We start from the raw sequence: 6,674 nt of genomic DNA, 5'->3' as shown, positions 1-6,674 counted from the left end.
GTGCAGTTTGCTGCTGTAACAAGGACCATACATTGTGTGTGGAGCGCCCCTGTTTTTGAAGTCGGGTCTCCAGGCAACCCACAATCTACCTGTGGTAGTTCTATCTACCAAGAGAAGAAGGTTCAGAGCCCAGGGACTGGTGGTGGGATGACCATGAGTGGTCAGTGGGAGAAGAGGGAGCAGGAGGTGTTGGAAGCTGAAGAGGTAACAGGGTTTAGTGAGCAGGAAGAGTCTGTGGCAGAGAGCAGTCCAGAATCAGAGGCAGAAGTGGAGGCTGGAGGCGAGGGAGGTCCAGAGGCAGAGATGAGTCAGGCTAGTGAAGAAGTCAGGGTGTTTCCCCCTCCAGCTGCAACCAGTTTCCTTCCCCCTGGTCTCTCAGAACCAGAAGTGGTATGAAGATGAAGGAGCAAAGGCAGTCACATCAGCGTAGTCTCAGATTGCTTGATGAAGGACCCAGGGGAGAAGGAGACTTAGGCAGCTGTGGGAAGGCAGGGAATTTGTCCAGCTGGAGGCTGCCTGGAGGGAGAAAAAAGAAAGAAAGAAAATGTGAGTAGGAAAGAAAATGTGAGTAGGAAACAGAGGCGGATGAAGGAAGCCAAAGAGTGTGAAAAGGCAGAGTGCATGCAGATAGTGTCCCTAGCAGCTTTCGGAGAAGCACTGGTGAGATTTGGAGCTGAGCGTCTTGGAGGAATTGGCATATGTGGTACCCGTATCATCCAACATTGCCCGAGGTCCAGCAGGGGTGCATTACGCGGGAGTGGGGAGATCTGAATGAGAAATTCTGCATATGGTAGGAAAGCAGTGCTGGAGCACACATTTTGCATGCGAAAGGTTCAGTTCTTGGTTTTCTAGGTGGGGAGGAGGATGCAGAGCAAGACCATTGAGATGCATAGCCTGGGGTGGGGGGCCATGGGGTGGAGTTTAGGAGAGTACCATTTAGAGAGGCCTGGAGAGCCTGGACTGAGGTTCTCTGTTCCTCAGGAATACAAAGCCAACCATGAACTCATCTGAAAAGCAGATTTCCCAAGAAGCTAAGGAAGCAACTGACATCCCCAACAACTTCTTGGATGATCCATCTCTTCCAGCATTTGAGATGAAGTTATAACAAAGAGACAAATGAAATAATAATGTAGAATATCACAGGCTGCATGAGAAGTTGGACATAAATATCTTCTGCTCGGCAAATGCGGAAGAAGGTCTATATTACAAAACACCCTGCTGGGCCACAAACACAGATCTGTAATGGTTTGTTTTCTACACAAGAAAAATTGCCATTGTCATATTCCAAACTGTGTTTAAATTGTTTTATTATAAACTCTCTGTTGGTCCCTGCATAACTGGGAAATCATTCACTCTAAATTTATCTTCTCTCTGCATGGCATTGACATCTTCTGGCGTTGTCAGCTCTGTCTCTGTCTCTAGGTATCACCCTAGGAGGACAAAAAGAAGAAAAAGAGATGATGCTCAGCTGATTTCACAATCTCCAGTCACATTAATTCTTCCTGTGGCCTGTATAACGTTGATGCTTCATTTTAAGAGGAGTTCATTTGAGTTTTAATGAGAGAAAGCGGAACCTACGAAAAATGTGTGTTGCTATAAAGTTTTTAAACTGGGGGGGAAAGAAAGCATGGGCAAAAATTTACTGAGGTCTGTAATCACCGCTCATGCTCTACTCCTTGCTAAGCAGCCATTAGGGGCCTGCACACTATGCACCTGTGCCCACATGCGCACAGACCTCGGTCTCATGGCCAAGACCTTCTAGCTATGCCCTCTTGAGCTGCAGTTAATATCTGGCACTGGTGGTTGTACATAAAACATGAGACAAGGAGAGGCAGGAGTCCGGAGAGATCCATGCCTTCTGCATACACATTGGGGGTGCATATTGCTGATTGACTTTCCCAGCAGCATCACCTTGTGTCTCATGTAATGCCGCCCTGCTGGCTCCCCCAGCTCCCAAAAGCGGCTTTTTAGGGGATATGGAGAGCTGCATGAGTGCATTAGTAGGATGGCAGGAGTGAAAGGCTCCCAGACGCACATGGCATTTTGCATCCTGGCTTGCCTCTACAACGCATCAAGATTTAGGGGCTCATTCATAGGCCCAGGGTGGACTTTTCTGGCCACCTGTTTGCTATCCAAGCTCACTATTTCATCAGAATATGGTGTGCCTGAGGCTTGCAGTGGTGTCCCCAAGCAACCCTCCCAAGTAACTCTGAGTAGCTGGCAGCTAAGCTGGTAAGAAAACTTGAAGAAGACACTGTTTGGTGGATGGTGTTAGAATTCCATATGACGGTATATGTTCTGACTCCACAGAGTGGGAAGTGACGGAGACAGGATGTTTGTGTTACTGTGTTCTGTGAAGTGGGACTATTGTCCTTTGTTCTTTTTCTCTTTGCTGTCTGATGCTAGAGAGAGAGGGAGCCATGTTGCAGTGCTCTGTGTGTGTTTATATGTAAATAAAGTAGATTAGCCAAAATGCTGAGTTGCTGAGGTCTGTCATTCAAGTTGCGCAAACTCTGCAGATGCCTAAGTGTGCCGGTGTCGGTTGGCATCGGTCTCTGTGATGTTTGGGCTGAAGAAAGCTTTTGAAGCTCCCGAACGATCGACCAGGAGGGAGGGAACATGCCAGTCGGGCATGTGTCTCTGCCAGGGTCCTACTCGAGTGTAGGCTGAGCTCCTGACAGATGGAACCTACTGTCTCCATGTTGCCCCATCATGCTGAGCTTACCTTTCATGATCCTAAGAGCTATCACTTTGGAGATTTCAGGCCTGTTCCCATTTGAAGACTACCTTCTAACAATTCTGGAAGCCACCATTCATTGGGTAATTTGAGGCCAAGTGGCAACTTATTGCTGGTTCTTATTTCATCATACCCTGTTAAATGGTTTTGTGTATGTGTGTGTGTATGTCAGGGGACACACACACACACACACACACACACACACATCCATACCTTGTAATTTAGGATGTAACATTCTAAACTGAGGTTAGGGCTGAAGGCAGCTGGAATGTCTCACAAGCGCTATTCTGGTGAGCATGAAATGTGAGCTGGATTCCCCCCCCCCATGAGTTCCTATAAAATAAAAGACATTCAAAGCAGAGAAAGTAACCCTTTCATGGACTACCTGACTGCATATGGTTCTATGTCTTGTCCTCTCTCCCCCCCTCCCCAGCAATTTTGGGGGTGAGGCTCTAAATATCTTTTCACTTGTAGGAGCACAAAAGGCAAGGAGTGACAAAGAGCACGATCCAGCGACTCCCAAATTAGCAACGTTATTAGCCGGCTGATGAAAACCATTGTATACTGGAAGTTGTGGGGAGGAGGGAAGCAGAGAACAATGCAATGAAGCGGAAGTGGAAGCAGGAAGAAAAAGAGCAAAGGATGGCTAATTGGAAGCCAGTGTACTCAGGTAACTAAGTATAGTCGTGTTTGATAAAACAGGTGATGGCAGCAGCTATGGAGAGAGCTTAGAATAATAGAACGGTAAAATTGTAGAGCTGGAAGGGACCTTGAGGGTCATCTAGTCCAACCCCCTGCAATGCAGGAATATGCAGCTGTCCCATATGGGGACCAAACCTGCAACCTTGGCGTTATCAGCACCACACTCTAGCCAACTGAGCTATGCGATCTAAAATGGGATAATGAGCATCTTGGCCTAAGAAAACGGAATTCTGCAACCTGCCTATATCATGCACATTAAACAGCTGCGCATTACTTCTCTTGCTTTACATACTTTATTACGCCTTTCCCCGCTTTTGTTCACCTCCCCCCACTTATACATAATTTGTTTGGCTTTCGATAACCTTCTGGGCAAAAAAGTCATCCAGTAACCCCAGACCCCTGGAAACCTAATTCAGGCTGCAGCTCAGAACCCAAAGAGAACCAAACATTAGACTCTCCAGGTGTTGCTGGACCACAGCACCAGCTGTCCCCGAATCATTGGCCAGGCTGGCTGGGGCCGATGGGAATTGTTATCCAAGAACGCCTGGAGGCACCATGTTGGCCATGCCTGTTTTACCAGCCATTAGACAGTAAACCTCTACAAACACAGCAGCACTCACTTCTGAGTGGACATATGCGTGATTGCACTATCAGCAGCTCATTTCTTCTGAGTTTCAAGTTTTGCTCCGCCTTTGCTCCTGCAGCTTTTGAGGATGGAACTAAAAGTCATGAGAGACACTGAACCAATCCATTGTTATGTCTCCTACAAACCGTGTGTGATGTCATAATGCTGGGCGTCTCCCCCCCCCCATCCCTAGCCAATCACATGAGTCGTGGCATTTGTGCCTGGGGCGGTACAAAACTGAGTTCGACCTGCTGCCGAATTTGTTTTGTAATAAGTTCCACTCAAATGGCTTGACTTGGGGAGACTGAGTATCGTGCACACGTGAAAATCCCTGGCACGGAGCCTCCATATCTTTGAATGCAGCTGCCTGTGACTGCGCCTCTTTTATTGCCATGCTCAGATTTGCAGTGCTTTTAAGAATAATTTTTCCAGATTCTTTTTTTAAATCATAACCACCAAGAAGAGAGACTTCAGTTGGCATTTTAATACGCTTGCTCCAATTGCAACCCAGATTAATTTGTCGTACTTGGGAGCTCCAGCTCAGTCAAAGTTATAAAGAAAGGAATCTATGCTGTCGTGCGTGTACATAGGCTTTGCCTTTTCTCTTCTTGAGCCTCCGTAATGCTCCTTGGCTTATGACGCCCGTAATGTTCCTTGGCTTATGCACAGCATTCGCTGTTTCCCCGTGGCTGCGGCTGTGCTCAGCTCTTGAGGCCTGGCAGCCAAGAGGTCTCAGCTAGTCCAGCTGTGGCTAATTTAAGAAGTCACAGGTGCAGCAATAACCAGCCAGCAGGAAGAATGGAAGCAACGTGGATACCCTTCTATGCAAAAGACGTGAAGCTATTCCTGTGGTTCGCACCAGGGGTGGAGGACAGATGATTGGGGGCAGCTATCCAAGCAAAGCCTCAGGTGCTGAAGCCAGAGTCCGGCCGTACTGTGGATTTTGGGCAACCAGGATGCATTTTAATGCCTTCCGATGGGCATTCAAGCTGCTTACATCTCTTCTGGCACATTGCTTTGCAAGCACAAGACTCTGGTTGCGGAAACAATGCAATATATATTGAAAAGAATGCTACATTCTAACTTAGCATTGTTGGACTTGTAGGCAGCTTGGGTTTTGAACCTTGTTCCCTATTCCCATCAGCTGATCAGAACTGCAGGATATATATATATATATATATATATATATATATATATATATATATCCGAAACCTGGGCCTCCGGCTGTTTTTGGACTACAACTCCCATCATCCCTAGCTAGCAAGACCAGTGGTCAGGGATGATGGGAACCATAGTCCAAAAACAGCTGGAGACCCAAGGTTGGGAAACACTGATATAAATTGATGAGACAGAATCATCATCATGAGAGTGAGACTAATCAACTGAGTCAAGAAGCAAGGTGACCTAAAGGTGACCTAACATGCACTCTCTCCTATATAACTTGTTGGATGTTCTTGGCTTTCTAGACTGGGCAGGTGTTAGACAAGGACATAACTCAAAACAGCTGTTTTCAAACTACATTCTTAGCACTTCTGACAAATCCTAAGGTTTCCATTCAGGCCCCCTCAATATTACAAGTTGTCCAGCACTATTGAGCTTCCCACTATAATGCATAGTTTCAAGGGAGTGATTTCTAGGTAAAGCACACAACTTCTCAAGAGGTCATGGAAAGGGCTCACAGGAATGGTTCCTGCCCTACATTAATAGAATGTGCAGTGTAGAAAACTTCACATGGCAGAAATGTCCCTCCGGAAATGTAGATAGTTTGAAGGTCACTGATAGAACCATTCTGCTGTTGTCTAGGGCCTGTTGCAAGGTCTTTTTCTACTTAGAAGGTTCCACCTTCCATCTATGGCATTTCTAGATAGGGCAAGAAAAAAACCTGCTGTTGGTCACTGTAGACAGTAGATGGACCTATGTTCAGCTTGGACCACTTCTGCCCCACAAGCTTTGTGACACTTTGATGCAGAAGCCACTGTGAACTCCAGATTGCTAAGAGTGGATCATCATTGGCTTCTTCTCCTGTGTTCTTCTCAGGCAAGTATGCCCCAATTTAGTTTGATGTGCTAAGGAAGTCTACAGCTATCTCCATGTAGGAGGATCCCAGCAGACCTAAAACCTGGTAGGTAAAAAGCAGATAACCTACGTTGCCTTAAGTTATGTTTCCTGGAAGGGTTAAGCCTAGTATATTTAAACCTCTGTCATTCCAAGTGCCATTAGCAGGGTATGAATGGTATACTTAGAAAATGCATCCCTTTGTCAAGAAGGACCAGGACTCCCCCCCCCCCCCAGCCAGAGCTCACCGGAACTTGGTTCCAGCACACCTCTCAGGTGGGCACCATTGCCGTTCTAAGAGAACAAGGGAGAAGTTCATGGTGAGCTCCGGCATTTCTTTTTGTAGAAAAATAGCACTGAGAAGGAACAAACCTTTCTCTGGGACATGGGACTCTTGGGTCATTGGCACGAGAGGATGCCAGCGGTGATTCATCAGGCATGGGCTGCTAACTCCTAGCACATATGTAGGCATTGGTATCCAGAACAGGGAGCAGGTCAGTTTGCAGTCTGTGGAGTGACAGGCAGCCCAGACGAAGGCAGGAGGATCAGAAGCAG

The 6,674-nt window shown here is 46.8% G+C and overlaps 1 long non-coding RNA gene across 1 annotated transcript; it reads right to left on the bottom strand.

Moving 5' to 3' along the window:
* Window positions 1-1,290: 1,290 nt before the first annotated feature.
* On the bottom strand, window positions 1,291-4,198 carry LOC310681030. Its single transcript, XR_014513069.1, has 2 exons — window positions 4,060-4,198; window positions 1,291-1,430 (listed from the first exon to the last, which is right to left on the bottom strand). It is a non-coding gene; the product is annotated as an uncharacterized lncRNA (long non-coding RNA).
* Between the last annotated feature and the right edge of the window lie 2,476 nt (window positions 4,199-6,674).

Source organism: Podarcis tiliguerta (genome assembly GCF_965153285.1).
Source record: "Podarcis tiliguerta genome assembly, chromosome: 6".
NCBI lineage: Eukaryota > Metazoa > Chordata > Lepidosauria > Squamata > Lacertidae > Podarcis > Podarcis tiliguerta.
Note: the sequence above shows the minus strand (reverse complement) of the source record. Positions and strands in the feature narration are given on the sequence as shown.